Source organism: Sciurus vulgaris (genome assembly GCF_902686455.1).
Source record: "Sciurus vulgaris genome assembly, chromosome: X".
NCBI lineage: Eukaryota > Metazoa > Chordata > Mammalia > Rodentia > Sciuridae > Sciurus > Sciurus vulgaris.
The window spans coordinates 101139143-101155974 of NC_136471.1; the positions used below are offsets into that span (position 1 = coordinate 101139143).

Below are 16832 nucleotides of genomic sequence, written 5' to 3' on the forward strand. Positions count from 1 at the left end.
GATGTAATTATACTTGTTTCCACCCTGCCTGCCTGTGGGACAGGTCTGAATGAACTACTAGGCGGATCCTTGTGGGTTTAGGGTCTGGATAAGTGGTTTAAGATCTTTCTGTTCCTGTGAGGCTGGAACAGCCACTTGAGGACCTAAATCTGGTTGATTTCAGGGATAGTCAGAGTATGGGCATGAGATCTCTTGATCTAGAGAAGCTCCTGAAAGAAAGATTACAGTTTGTTGAGCTTTCTGTTAGTCATAATGGTATAATTTTGGATAGAAATGCCTATGAGCTATAGTGCTAAAAATGAAGAATACTGACCTCCACTCTTTGCCCACAAGTGGCTTACCACATCTCAAATATATACTTGGTTCAACAACATTAGGGAAGTAGAGATCTTATAAGAGTAAAATGATTTGCATTTTAAATGTAAATTGTGAAAGCATCATATGCTTCATTGTTAAGAAGCCAGCTCTATATACTAGTTGAATATATAGTTGAAGGTTGTTCTATCTTTCTACCGATATTCTTCTCCCATCTTCTGGTATTACTTTAGTAGAACTCAAGAGCCCCCAGGTTGCCTTTTCAATCTTTCCTCCATTTATTTATTCAATAAATACTTATGGATCATTTATTATATGCTAGGCACACCACTGGTCTCTGAAGATAAATTACACACAACTCTGCTCTCATCAGGTTTGTGGTATAGTAGAAGAAAAGACTATACACACAAGGGATCATACAGAATAATTAGTCAAATAACCTAGTCCCCCCAAAAGTACAAATTACAAGCTATGAGGCATGTTATGAGGAAAAGAAGTAACTTGGTATATAATGAGGAAGTGGAGAGATTAAATGTGGCTAGAATACACAGAGACATGGAGGGGGCCACCCAGACCTACATCCAAGGAAAGACCAATCACAGCTGTCAGTTCCTCCAGCATCTGCCAAGGCTGCAGAGACTCATTTTGCCCAAGTTCCTACCTGCAGTCATGTGTGAGGTCATGGTAGGCAGGACACAAATACCTGAAATATGACAATTCCGATGAGCAAATCTTGGTCTGCAACTCCTACTGAATCAGATGAGGCTTTGTTGAACTTGCATTGAAGTTCGTCTTCTTCCTCTGCTTCCTTTGCCTTCACTTCCTTCTTTCTTACTCCTTTCCTTTCACAAATATTGGTGTTTATTAGCATTAATCTAGAATAAAGTCATCCTGGTAAAGAACAAAGAAAATTGTATTGATTTGGGGCTAATTAGGATTGCAGTCAGGAAAACATTCAATCTTGAAAATGTCCTCTGAGGTTTTAAAAAATGGGAGCTATATTATAACTTTAAACCACAAGGGGCTTGGTCACTACATCATTAATTAGCTAGGAATTATGATTGGTGCTGGCAGAAGTTAAGCTGTTTTACAAGAAAAAGTTTGGATTTGGTCTCAGTCTCTCGGTTTGGGGGAAGAGGCCCATTGTACAGAAGGTCAGCAGAAGTTAACAGTGTTTCAAAGGTTAACCTGCATAGGGGCATGTCTGCATTAGTTCAAAGGTTCAGGTACAGATATGTCTGAGATCTGATTAACAATTGTCTCTTGACATCATTTTAAGTGCCACTGAACCGATGCTAATCCATTTTGACTTTTTCCCTTAACATTAATAAACAGCACGTACCCCAAACTCTTTCTCCATTGTGCACTGCTGGAAAATTCAGATGAAGGAAGACACAAGATGAGCCTGGAGAGCTCAGCAGGAGCCAGGTCATGTAACACTTTGTTAAAGATTTGAATTTTTCTTCTAAGAGACATTGAAAGCCATCTTAAGGATTTTAAGCAGACAAAGGATCTGGTCTTATTTACATTTTTACTTTTTTTAAACAACTTTGGTTGCTCTCTGAAAGTTTAGTATGAAAAGCAGTAAGAGTAGATGGTAGAGAAGGGATAAATTATGATTTTTTCATTGAAGATGTTGAGATTGAGGTGACTTTCAGTTGGATCTATACATCTGGAATCCAGAAAAGCCTAGGTTAGAAATCAGCAAAGTGCCTGTGCTCCCCAAATACTTACCTGTCAGCTTCAATCAAAGTTGAAAAAAAAAAAAAGTAAAGATTAGCAACAGGAGAGGAAAGACAGTAGGACTGTAGTACTACCTACCCATCTCTGCCTTAGGACACACCCTGTTTTCTAGCTGTAATCCCACAGAATCTTCAAAATAAAGCTTTGAACTCACAAAAATTAAGTTTCAAGATTTTTTAAATATAGAAATGAAGTGTGAGACAGGAGGTAGAATAAGGTGAACCAGTAGCCATATCTGTTAAAAAAAAAAAAAAAAACCAAGGATTCTTGTTAAATGAATATTGGTTATTTGAGGAGCTTCCTATGTAAACAGATTTGTAAATTAGAGGCTTATGTCACTTAGCATGATAGTCTCCAGTTCCATCCATTTTCTGGCAAATGCCATACTTTCATTCTTCTTTAAGACTGAGTAATATTCCATTGTGTATATGTACCACATTTTCTTTATCCATTCATCTGTTGAAGGGCATCTAGGTTGGTTCCATAGCTTAGCTATTGTTAATTGAGCTGCTATAAACATTGATGTGGCTGCATCACTGTAGTATGCTGATTTTAGATCTTTTGGATAATTACCAAGAATAGGGAAAACTATGGACCAAATCAATGTTCAAGATGCCATGGGAAGTGCTGTATTCTGTCCCTTAAAGGACCTGGGACCGGGGGGAAGTCCTCTTGAGCTTACTTTTGGTTTCTCTGAGGTCCTGAGGAACTCAGAACTACCAAACAGTCCCTCTACTGATAAAGAGATAGCGGAAACAGGCAAGGGGAAGCTACAGGTGTCAACTCAACAACCTGAACAACTCTTCAGGTTGGCCTCCATTAACACATGGCTCTATTTGCAAATGAACCAATTTAAAGTCATGTAAGGCAGCACTCATAATCTCTTGAGTTTATTATGTCTTCAAAAAAGGAGAAGATTTTCCAACATTCAATAGTTATTTTTTATTCCTCTGAGTCCAACATTATGGGAAGCCCCTACCTTCTGACATCCTTAATGAGAGTATTGAATCTTGCAGTGACTTCCAGAGTAACTTTTTCTAATATGAGGCAACCAGCCAGAGTTATAAAAGCTATAAGCCTTCCCATTGAAAGGAAGAAGATATATTTTTTCCTCAACTCTCATAATTTGTAGTGGAGATAGGTGCGTGTAACAAAAGATGGATTAAATAGAGGAAAGCAAGCAAGTTCACTAACACATGCAGTGCCTATCACGTGGGAGAAAGCTCAGTTCAAAAGTAACTCAAATCAGAGGCTTAGACTCCGGGGTATATATCATCTTCAACAAAGAACAATGAATTTTAGAGAAGTGTCAGGACAAAGGAAAAACAGCCCTGGGCTTCCAAAGGTGGGAAAACACTGGGAAGGAAAAGTTGGCTCGTGGATTCCTCTGGAGTCATCTCCAGGCTGATAAAGATTGTACAAGAGAATTTATATCCTGTCTTTAGAAAGGAAAGGTGGCAGTAGGGAGTGAGGGTGTGTGGAAAGAACTTTTTTTTTCTTAATAAATCTCTGTCCTGCTAGGCAAACAGAGAGAGGAGGCAGAGAGCTCTACTGTCTTTTGATTTTATTCAGCACAACAGTCCTTCATAGTTTGAGAAGAAATGCTTTGGCTTCCTTCACCACCATGGAGCATACTGCATCTCTCACTTTCAGAGACAAAAGGACCCACATAACACGCCTCCTGATAATATCTCCCTGTATTAACACAACGGTTCAGTTGTAACACCTGAGTTCTTTCCTTTTATAAAAAAATCTGAGTAATATAGGTTCTCTGTTCTCAAATGAAAAAGAATTAAGAAAAATACTCACCAATTTTAGTTTGCTTCTGAATTAGCTTTGGAAAGACTCTTCTCTGCTAGTACATTTTTTTTTTTTCCCCCAAATCGGGGCAATCAGTTCTACAGTCTTTTTGATTTGGTGCATGAAGTGATGAAGAAAGCCAAATCAACCATTTTTTCAATTTGGTGTTTTTCATCTTACTGAAAATTGCTTTTCTGTGAGGTTTCAGGAAGGAAAATACAGTAGTTTGTTACTGAAAATGAATTACCTATACCGTTAATCACAACCAGGATAATTACCACATCTTTCAACTCCTAAGGTCTAGCTTTCTAGTTTTATAATTTTACATTTTATTTTATTTTTTGCTTCTAAGCTTCAGGGACACACTAACCATACCATATAGTTTGAACATAATATTCCTTTGAATCTCATTTCCCAACCTACCTTATAAATTACCATTATTCCTCTTGTATACTGTTCATAAATATTTTCCTTAGGGCTTGAAGTTCTTGTTTAGTCTTATCTTAAAGTTGCATTTTGGGTAACATTATGCATGCTGGTTGTTCCATAATTATATTTAGAAGTGTGAAAGAAGTTTATGGTCCCTTAAAATAATTTCATTTATTTTCCTCTTATAAGTCTAAAATTAGTTTACAAATTGACAACTTTCCACCTAATTGGTTCTTAATAACTAATGGGATTCTAGTATTTCAGATTATTTTGGCAGTGAACCAAATGCCTTTAAAATTGAGAATATTAAATATAGCAGTGCTGAGATTTATTGCATCTATTTGCAGAATGTATTCCTTGTGTTTTGATTTTAAATTTTTACTACAGGAAAATTCTCAGGATTATGTTTTAGTACTAGGTGGTCGCTGCACAAATCACCAGATTCAGAATCAGCATGATCTTCAGAGACCATTGGCCAGTGACACCAATGTCCCCTAGGAAGGATTTCTGCAAAAAAAGCAGCAAGTTTCCAAAGATTCTCATTTCTCTTAGAAACACAGATCACTCCTATGTCTCAACAGTGCATCCTCCATTAAAGAGAGTTTAGCAGGAAGATATCCTAAATCAAAGGGACCCAATCTGGGAGGATGCATATCCAGGTCTTTAAACAAAGCAGGTGGTACCTCAATGATTAACACCTTGATGGTAACTTGGGAAAGGACCAGTATCAAGTCTCATCCTTGCAGTATAAATTTCCATGGATAGAACAAGTATAGGGAAGGTCATCGTGGCCAAAAATTCTTTGACATTCTGCCTATCAAGAAGTAGGATCTATGTCCTCTCCCCTGAACATAGGCAGGCTTTTAACTCACTGTACCCAATAGGATGTGGTAGAAGTCATGTTGCATGACTTCTGAGGCTAGGTCAGAAAAAGAAAAGTATCTTCTGCCTGTTCCTTGCAACATTCCCTTTTGGAGCCTTAAGTCATCACATAAGAGGTTGGATATAGATACCTCATATAGATAGATATAGATTCCTCAGTTGAGCTCCTAGTTATCAACTACCACCCAGCTACCAGCCATATAACTGTGTCATCTTGGATATGCAACCAGATCAAGACTTCAGATGACAACAGCCCCAAGTGACATTTGACTTTAACTACATAAGGAATCTCATGGGAAAATCACCTACTTGAGTCCTTCATGAATTTCTCATGCCAAATCTATAAGCATAATAAAATGATTATTGTTTTAATCTATTAAGTTTGGGGTAATTTGTTAAAAAGCAGTCATTATCATAAGAGTTATTTGGGGTCAGATTCATTCATTCATCCAATACCAACTTCTTCAAACTCTCAAAGTAATAGATATATAGTCCCTGCCCTCATGTCACTTACATTACGGTGACCTGGAAAGGATGCCCAATTAAGATCACAAGAACTGAGCTCAAGAATCAGCTCTGCCTATAACTTCTGTTTGACCTTGAACATATCAGTCTCTAGTCCTTAATGTCTTTATCTGTACATTTTAGATACCCAATTACCAACCACATTCTGCCAAAATGAACAACCAGGTATCTTCTGGGTTCTGGTTCAGTCATGGATTACCCACTTCCCCTTTCCTAGAAACCTTGAGGATGAGTACATCTACATTCTTCATCATTAACTAAGCTTTATCCTTTATGCATTCTTGAGCCTACACACCATCCTTTTCCCTTACAAATCAGAGTAACAAATGTGTGAAATAAAAAGAGCAATTAATGTTATTTATTATGCATTTATTAATCACTTCTAAGAGAAGTATTAATTAACGCATTTAACTTTTGCAGCAAGTGCATGAGATAGGCACTATTTTTATCCCTATTTCACAAAGGAAGCTGATACTCAGAGGTTAAGATTCACACAGTAAGAGATGAAGGTCAGATTTGAATCCAGGCTATATAGTTTATCCAATACCCACTACTGATGTTATAAAAACATAGCAAGTCTTAAAAGCCTTAAACAAAACTTTACCTATGTAAGGCCCCCAAAAAGGAAACCCCAACTCTGTCCCATGGATGGACGGCAACCCCAATCAACCGCAGGAGGCGTCACTTGATGCAAACCACAAGAGGTGTTTATTCCAGCGCGCTGGGACCCAACTCGAGGAGTCGAGTCCCTAGCAGAAAATCTTGTAGGTTTATAAAGGCAGAAACCTTTCTGGTCAATAGTTTCTGGTAATCCTACTGTTTGAGCACTACCTGGCTATCAGGCTCAATTTACTCTTTTACTCTCTGTTTGGGGCTGTTTCCTGGAACAGCTTTAAGGGCGTTGTTCCCATTACTGGGAGGGAAACCTTAGGGAGTTGAGATAAAACAGACAGCTTAAAAAAATGTCCATTCTTTCACCTAAAAACCAGAATGTAAACTGAATTAACGTCCCTTGTGATTTCACTATTTCCTTCCTGCCTTCAGAGGAACTTTAAGGAGCTAAACTCTGTACCAGTTAAACCACAATGACAGGCCTCTTCTCTATCTCAATGACTTTCAGATTAGTGAAGACTCTGCCAGGTAGGAGTGACAGAAACCTAACTCAAACAAGATTAAGAGAAAAGTTGGTTACACATACATTGCTGGTGGGGCTCCAAATTAATGCAGCCACTCTGGAAAGCAGTGTGGAGATTCCTTAGAAAATTTGGAATGGAACCACCATTTGACCCAGCTATCCCACTCCTTGGCCTATACCCAAAGGACTTAAAATCAGCATACTACAGTGATGCAGCCACATCAATGTTCATAGCTGCTCAATTCACAATAGTCAGATTGTGGAACCAAACTAGATGCCCCTCAATTGATAAATGGATAAAGAAACTGGTATATATACACAATGGAATATTACTCAGCCACAAAGAAGAATAAAATTATGGCATTTGCAGGTAAATGGATGACACTGGAGAAAATCATGCTAAGTGAGATAAGCCAATCCCCAAAAACCAAAGGACGAATGATCTCTCTGACCAGCGGCTGATGACACATAATGGGGGGTGGGAGGGAGGCAAGAATGGAGGAAGGAGGGACGGTATAGAGGGAAAAGAGGGGTGGGAGGGGTGGGGGGAAGGGAAAATAACAGAATGAATCAAACACCATTACCCTATATAAGTGTATGACTACACAAATGGTATGCCTCTACTTCATGTACAAACACAGAAACAAGTTGTACCCCATTTGTTTACAATAAAAAAAAGAGAAAAGTTGGGAGGATACTTATTGACCTAGTACTTGACAAATCCAAGGAATAGAATTAGCATTAGCAAGGCTGCATCAAGGAGTTTAGACAACACTTTTAGCTTTCGCTCTTTTCTTTTCTCTACCTCCTTCACTCCTACCCTTCTACTTCTTCATGCACCTGCCAGAATTCATCCTCATATTTTCATCTGATAGCATCAAAATAACCAGCAGCTCTCTTTTCAGATCCTGCCAGCTCAGCCATTAGATGAAGTAATTTTCTTTTAAACTCTCCTCAGAGAGGAATATGATTGTCCTGACAGTTGCCCTGGCTTAAGACTGAAGCAACCTCTGTTGCCAAGGTGATGGGTTGGTCTGTTCACAAGGCTTCCAGCATACACACTTATAGTTAGGATCAGCCCCACCCAAGCTATGTGGACTGGTTTCCCTTGGGTCAAATAGGAGTAATCTGTAGTTCAATCTACTTTGTGACAAGGAAAAAATAAAAACACAGTGATGTGGTATTAAGACTGATATTTTTGAGTGTCATAGAGGAATGATAATAATTTAAACTAACAGGGAAATTAGGCAAGACAATAATATATTTCTCACAAGCACATTTTCAGGGAAAACATAAGGAAAAATGTTGGACAAAATAACAGATGCTCCTTTCATCTCCTTTAGTCATCTGTAGAAACTCTTGATATCCACTGAAGTTCCAGCCACTCCCTAGATTTTTGGACTGATCTTGTTCTCCAACAGAAAAATTGAAAGTGTCCTTATTTTCAGGTGAGTCAGCTGAAAGAAAACCATGCAGAAACCATGCTCTGACATTTTTCTTTAGTTCTACTGCTAGTAGTTCTTCCTAACTTCAAAAACCATATGGTATCCCAGTCTCTTCATCATAGCCAAATGATAACCAGTCTTCCTATAGATAAGAATGCCAACCAGGAAACTCAGTCTAGTAGCCAGGGACCTGCTACCTACAGTCACAGCTTCATGCCTTGTGGAAGCTAAAAATTAGAAAATAGCTGGAAGCCATGATAATTATCTCAGTCACTAGTATATTCCTCTCTCTACTTCTCTGTATAGGTTGGCTTTCCCCACTTACTCATTTCTGGCTCCAAATGGTAGACCAATTGACATAATCTAAGTAAACTTCCAGATGAAAAGTACACTGTTCAGTGACCATGGTCTCTGGACTTCAGTCAAGTTAGTCTCAGTTATCAGTGGCAAAAGAGAAACCATTTATATCCCTGGATCTTTCAGTCAGTCAGGAGTCAACTGACCTCAATGGGCTTAGCTAGGCAATTCTGCTTCACAAGCATACATTTTGAGACTCAGACTACAGAGGCCAAAGTTATTCAGGGAAAGTTTTTGTCATAATGTGACATAGGCAAAAGGGAATAAGTAGAAACACAAAAAGCCTCTTAAAGGCTAGACTCAGAATGGTACAATGACACTTCCACCTATATGACATTGACCAACATAAGTGAAAGGACAACCCAAAGTCCAGGGTGGGAAAGTATTCTCTACCCACAGCGAGACTGCAATAAGGATGTATATGCAAGGAATGGTGAAAAGTTATCTTCCACAAAGCAAAGCTGATTGGTTAATCCTGCTTTATAGAGTTAAGATCAAAGCATTTAATTTCAATCAATTAGCTTTGACCAGAGGGGATATAGGAACATCCTGTGGATATAGGGTCAAAGGTTGTAGAGTAGTTCAATTACAGTACAAAGTACTCATGGGAAGAGTATCAACTAACATACTGATACAGCATTTTTTACCACTCCAGTGGACAAAAGTCTGCTCTACACAATGGACAGCATGTGTTTCAGCAACTAGAGGTTCTTTCATATCTCAAAGAAAAAATCAAAAGGGTCACATCCACTGTAATTTTACCTTATTTACTTCTAAACTCATTTTAGGTGTGTCTTTGTCTTTGAGAGATTGGTTATACCTGCCCTTCCTCATTCATGAAATTGTTGTAAGAATTATGTAAAATTCTATTACAGGTATGCTTTGAACACTTAACAATAAGTGAATGAGCATTGTTATTTGTCGTTATCCATCTAAATGTTTGTTATTATTTGGACATGAGATGTCCCCCAAAAGTTCATGTATGAGACAATGCAGCAATATTTAGAAGTGAAATGATTAGATTATGGGAGCTATAACTTAGTCAGTGGATTAGTCATCTGATGGATTAATACTTTGAAAGGATGACCGTAACCCCATCAACAAATTTTTTTTGAGATTAATGCTGTCTATGTTCTTAACTTAAAATTACACAGGAGGAAATAAAATGCTTAATGAAAATGGAATGTTCAGTAAAAGGACTGTCTGTACAATTTTAGTTATGAAAAAATTGTCTGAACATTCTCATCCTTATTGAGATCATGAAGTGAAGAAGTTATCAGGAAGAAGCATGATAGGAAAGCCACTCAACTTTCTTTTTCCCTTTGATTCGTGGTCACTCTAACAAGATTAAATGCAAAATAGGAGGAGGCTCTGAAGTGCCATGTGCCCCATAAGGGTCCACCAGGATAAGTAAGTGGGCAAATGAAGATAATAATGAAATGTGAGCATTAAAATATTGCTAGGAAAATGTGTTTTGTATTTTTCTACTTAGTTTTATAATAATAGTAGTTGGCAAACTTTTTAAATGGTGTTTTATGCCAGGCAGTGTTCTTAATGCTTTTAACTTTACTAATTCATCTAATCTTCAAACACAATATGAACTATGCATGACTATTATCCCCATAATTCATAGTGAAGAAATTGAAGCATAGAAAGATTAATTAGTTTGCCACTGGTCACAGAGGTGGTCAATAAATGGAACCAGAATTTAGAACCAAGGAATCTGGATTCACAGTCCTTGCTGCTCTCTAATCATTTTCAATCTAAAGAATGAGGACATTATCCAGGGTATACATCATGTTAGTTCACAAAACAAGTCTCAGAAATTTAAGATTGAATCATATTAAGCATCTTTTTTGACTACTACAGCACAAAACAATAAATAGAAGGAACTTCTGAAGCCTTACGAATACAAGGAAATCAAAAAACATTCTCCTGAACAACCAATGGGTCAATGAAGAAACTTAAAAGAAAATTTAAAAATTTCTTTGGGTAAGAATGTAACATATGAAATCTATGGGATACAGCAAAAGTGGTTCTAAGAGGGAATTTCATAGCAATAAATGTCTACATAAAAGTAGAATAAAGATCTTAAATAAATGACTTCTTGTTTCACCCCAAGGATCTAAGAAATCAAGAAAAAATTAAACAAAGCATTAGTAGAAGGAAAGAAATAATAAAGATCAAAGCTGAAATAGATGAAACAAAGGCTTTAAATTAAAGAAAGAGTTTGTTTTTCTAAAGGATAAGCAATATCAATAAAAATTTAGCTAGACTAAAGAGAAAAGACTGATTAAAAAGTCAAATGTTCTCTCTGATAAGTGGATGCTAACGCACAACAAGGGGGTGGAAGGGAAAGAATAGAAGTTGATAAGATTAGACAAAGGGAAATGAAGGAAAGTTGGGAATGGGAATAGGAAAGACTACAGTAGAATGAATCAGATATAACTTTCTTATGTTCATATATGAATACACCACAGTGAAACTCCATATCATGTACACCCACAAGAATAGGATCCTAATTAGAATAAGATATACTTCATATTTTATAAATACATCAAACTAGATTTTACTGTTCTTTATAACTAAAAGGAACAAGTAAAAAGTTTTTAAATGCTGTCCAGGAGAAAAAATACCAACACACACACACACACACACACACACACACACACACACACACAATTAAGAAATGGGTTTGGAGACATCCAAGATGGTGGGCTAGAGGGTGACTGCATCTCCCATCACTCCAGAACCAAGGATTCAAGAACGGGAGATATTGAGAGACTCTGACCAACATAGAGCTCCGGGGTGAGTCTCTCCCACTGGGTGAAGCTCGGCCTGGGAGGCAGGCCTGGACAGGGGCAGCTTCTCGGAGCAGAGCAGGGCAGCTAGACTCTTCCCCAAACAGCCCTGCTTTCTCCGGCGGCAGACGTGATCCACAGCCAGCTCCTAGGAGGAGGCCCACCCAGTGACAGCTGTTCCGCACGGAGCAGACCCCAAGCCCCAGACCCAGCGGTGGGCCCCGGCCCACAGGTGGCTTCTGTGACCAAGGCAGGACAGGGAGAGGCTTTGCCCTAGCAGTCTGGCTCCCTCAGGCGGGGGCAGGCCCTGTCTATAGCCAGCTTCTAGGAGCAGGACCACCCAGTGAGAAGAATTCAATGCAGAACCAGCCCCCAGCCCTGGACCCAGTAGCAGGCTAGGGGCAACTTTCTTCAGAAGCACTGGATTATCAAGTTCCTCTAAGACGTCAGGCTACTGAAGGCTAGGAGGTGATATACTGGAAATCTACAGGGACACTATAAGCCAAAGAGGAAATCTGCACTATCTCAGAGTCCCACTGATATCTGACCAATATGAGAAAACAAGGGAAGAAAATGTCCCAAACAAACCTAGATACTATATCAATAAAACCCAATGACAGCACAGCACAAGAAACGTCAGAAAGGGAGTTCAGAGTGTACATAATTAAAACAATCAGGGAAGCAAATGAGGAGACATAACAATCATAAATATCTATGCCCCAAACAGTGGCTCATCCATGTATGTCAAACAAATCCTTCTCAATTCCAGAAATCAAATAGACCACGACACAATAATACTAGGCAATTTTAACACACCTCTCTCACCACTGGATAGATCTTCCAAACAAAAATTGAATAAAGAAATCATAGATCTCAATAACACAATCAAAAATTTAGACTTAACGGACATGTATAGAATATACCATCCAACAAAGAACAAATACACTTTCTTCTCAGCAGCACATGGATCCTTCTCTAAAATAGACCATGTCTTATACCACAAAGCTACTGTTAGCAAATACAAGAAGATAGAGATACTACCTTGTACTCTATCAGATCATAATGGATTGAAATTAGAAATAAATGACGGAATAAAAAACAGAAACTTCTCCAATACCTGGAGATTAAATAATACACTATTATATGATGAATGGATAACAGAAGACATCAGGAGGGAAATAAAAAAAATTCTTAGAAGTAAATGAGAACAAAGACACATCATATCAAAATCTCTGGGACACTATGAAATCAGTACTTAGAGGAACATTTATTTCATGGGGCGCATTCAACAAAAGAAGTAAAAATCAACAAATAAACGACTTAACACTACAGCTCAAAGCCCTAGAAAAAGAGCAGACCAACACCCAAAATAGTAGAAGACAGGAAATAGTTAAAATCAGAGCCGAAATCAATGAAATTGAAACAAAAGAAACACTTGGAAAAATTAACAAAATAAATAGTTGGTTCTTTGAAAAAATAAACAAAATTGATAAACCCTTAGCCACACTAACAAAGAGAAAGAGGGAAAAAACTCAAATTACTAAAATTCAGAATGAACAAGGAAATATCACAACAGACACGAGTGAAATACAAAACAATTAGAATCTATTTTGAAAATCTATATTCCAACAAAACAGAAAAACTCAAAGACATCAACAAGTTTCTAGAGACATATGAATTACCTAAACTCAACCAGGAGGATGTACACAACTTAAATAAATCAATTTCAAGCAATGAAATAGAAGAGGTGATCAAAAGCCTACCAACAAAGAAAAGTCTGGGACCAGATGGGTTCTCAGCCGAGTTCTACAAAACCTTTAAAGAAGAGCTCTTTCCAATACTCCTCAAAGTATTCCATGAAAGAGAAGAGGAGGGAACCCTCCCAAACTCATTCTATGAAGCCAATATCACCCTGATACCTAAACCAGACAGAGACACATCGAGGAAAGAAAATTTCAGACCAATATCCTTAATGAACATTGACACGAAAATTTTCAACAAAATTTTAGCAAATTGCATACAAAAATATATTAAAAAGATAGTGCACCACGATCAAGTGAGTTTTATCCCAGGGATGCAAGGTTGGTTCAACATCCAGAAATCAATAAATGTCATTCACCATATCAACAGACTTAAAGTTAAGAATCACATGATTATTTCGATAGATGCAGAAAAAGCATTCGATAAAATACAGCATCCCTTCATGCTCAAAACAATAGAGAAAATAGGGATAGTGGGAACATTCCTTAACATTGTAAAGGCCATCTATGCTAAGCACATGGCCAATATCATTCTAGATGGTGAAAAACTGAAAGCATTCCCCTAAAAACTGGAACAAGACAGGGATGTCCTCTTTCACCACTTATATTCAACACTGTCCTTGAATCTCTAGCCAGAGCAATTAGACAAACCAAAGAAATTAAAGGGATATGAATAGCAAAAGAAGAACTTAAACAATCCCTGTTCACTGATGACATGATTATATATTTAGAGGAACCCAGAAATTACACCAGAAAACATTTAGAACTCATAAGTGAATTCAGTAAAGTAGCAGGTTACAAGATCAATGCTCATACATCCAATGCATTTTTATACACAAGTGATGAATCTTCAGAAAGAGAAATTAGGAAAACTACCCCATTCACCATAGCCTCGAAAAAAATAAAATACTTGGGAATCAATCTCACAAAAGAGGTGAAAGACCTCTACAATGAGAACTACAGAACACTAAAGAAAGAAATTAAAGAAAACCTTAGAAGATGGAAAGATCTCCCATGTTCTTGGATAGGCAGAATTAATATTGTCAAAATGGCCATACTACCAAAAGTGCTATACAGATTCAATGCAATTCCAATTAAAATCACAATGACGTACCTTACAGAAATAGAGCAAGGAATTATGAAATTCATCTGGAAGAATAAGAAACCCAGAATAGCTCAAGCAATCCTTAGCAGAAAGAGCAAAGCAGGGGGTATCGCAATACCAGATCTTCAATTCTACTACAAAGCAATAGTAACAAAAACAGCATGGTATTGGTACCAAAATAGACAGGTAGATCAATGGTACAGAATAGAGGACATGGACACAAACCCAAATAAATACAATTTTCTTATACTAGACAAAGGTGCCAAAAATATGCAATGGAGAAAAGATAGCCTCTTCAACAAATGGTGCTGGGAAAACTGGAAATCCATATGCAACAGAGTAAAATTAAACCCCTATCTCTCACCCTGCACAAAACTCAACTCAAAATGGATTAAGGACCTCAGAATCAGACCAGAGACTCTGCATCTTATAGAAGAAAAAGTAGGTCTAAATCTTCAACATGTCGGCTTAGGATCAGACTTCCTTAACAAGACTCCCATAGCACAAGAAAGAAAACCAAGAATCAACAAGTGGAATAGATTCAAACTAAAAAGCTTTCTCTCAGCAAAGGAAACTATCAGTAATGTGAAGAGAGAGCCTACAGAGTGGGAAAAATCTTTGCCACTCATACATCAAATGGAGTGCTAATTTCCACAATATATAAAGAACTCAAAAAACTCTCCACCAAGAATACAAATAATCCAATCAACAAATGGGCTAGTTGTTCATTACAGACACTTCACAGAAGACGATCTACAAGCAATCAACAAATATATGAAAAAATGTTCAACATCTCTAGTAATAAGAGAAATGCCAATCAAAGCTACCCTAAGATTCCATCTCACCCCAATTAGAATGGCGATTATCAAGAACACAAGCAACAATAGATGTTGGCAATGATGTGGGGAAAAAGGTATACTTATACATTGCTGGTGGGGTTGCAAATTAGTGCAGCCACTTTGGAAAGCAGTATGGAGATTCCTCAGACAGCTTGGAATGGAACCACCATTTGACCCAGTTATCCCACTCCTTGGCCTATACCCAAAGGACTTAAAATCAGCATACTACAGAGATACAGCCACATCAATGTTCATAGCTGCTCAATTCACAATAGCCAGATTGTGCAACCAACCTAGATGCCCTTCAGTTGATGAATGGATAAAGAAACTGTGGGAGGGTTTCAAGATGGCAGCCTAGAGGGTGGCTGCATTTCATGTTGCTCCAGGACTCAGGATTCAAAAGAGGAGATATTGAGACGCTTGGGACCAACTCAAAGCAGCCGGGTGACTCTCACCCCCTGGGGAGGCATCCCGGATAGGACCGTGGTCCCGGAACGAAGGAAACTTTGTGAAGTAGAACTGCCGGCGAGACGCCCCTCCCCCCGCTAGAGAAGTGAACTCGGACAGCTGGGAGCGCTGTAAAGGAGGCCGCTCGGCACAGCGCTGGGACTCGGAGCAACCACTGGGGCTCCGGCAGCTGCCCAGGGGAAGAGTGGCGAGGAGAGCTGTGTGGACTCAGGACACCGGGGCCTGCCCTGAGGAGGAGGAGGAGGAGCGTGGCCACTTGGATTTGGAGTGACTGCACCAGAGCTACAGGCGGTTGCCAGAGGAGAAGCTGCGCGGCGAGCTGTTTGGACTCAGAACGAGGCTTCTGAACCCCGGGCCCTGCCCTGAGGACGAGGAGGAGGAAGAGGAGCGCGGCCGCTTGGATTCGGGGTGACTACACCAGAGCTACAGGCGGTTGCCAGAGGAGGGGCTGCGTGGCGAGCTGTTTGGACACAGACCACTTCTGAACACCGGGGCCTGCCCGGAGGAGTAGGAGGAGGAGGAGGAGCACGGCGGGTCCTTTGGACTCGCAGTGACTGCATTAGCGCTCCAGGCGGCTGTTCAGAGGAGAAGGCGAGTGGTGAGTTGTTTGGATTTAAAGGGACAGCTCCTGAACACAGGGGGGCTGCCTGGAGGAGAAGCGTGGTGGGACGCTTGGTCTTGAGTGGCCGCACCAGAGCTCCGGGCGGTTGCCCAGAGGACCTGTGCTGCGGGTCACGTGGACTCAGAGCCACTCAGAGCGACCGCTCCTGAACACCCCGGGGGTTATCTGGAGAAGGAGGAGGAACAGGGAGGGTCACTTCGAGTCGGAGTGATTCATTGCCCAGGGCTACGGGTGGTTGGTGGGAGGAGGAGGCACGCAGTGAGTTTCTTGGACTCCTAGTGACCGCACCGGAATACTGGGCGGCTGTCTGGAGGAAGAGGCATGTGGCGGGTCTCTGGGATTCATAGCGATTGTACAGGGCTCCAGGTGGCTGCTCAGAGGAGGGGCCGCATAGCCAGGCGATTAGGCGCAGAGCAGGGTCCCAGGATCTAGGAGGCTTCTTGGTGGAAGAGCCACACAGAGACAGGCTTAGGGCGGAGCGAAAGTTCCAGGCCTGCGGGCAGATTCTCTGAGGAAGGGCAGCCTAAGGAGAGTCATCTGCAAAGGGTGAGGCTCCCAGGCCCAGGAGGTAGGGCCGGGCCCCTGGGAACTTTGCAGAGGAAGGCA

General features: G+C 39.7%; 1 long non-coding RNA gene across 1 annotated transcript; it reads right to left on the reverse strand.

Annotated features, from left to right (window-relative positions):
- Positions 1–843: 843 nt before the first annotated feature.
- LOC306651539 lies at positions 844–4041 on the reverse strand. The gene is made up of 3 exons (XR_013761157.1): positions 3868–4041; positions 2137–2293; positions 844–1206 (listed from the first exon to the last, which is right to left on the reverse strand). It is a non-coding gene; the product is annotated as an uncharacterized lncRNA (long non-coding RNA).
- Positions 4042–16832: the final 12791 nt, after the last annotated feature.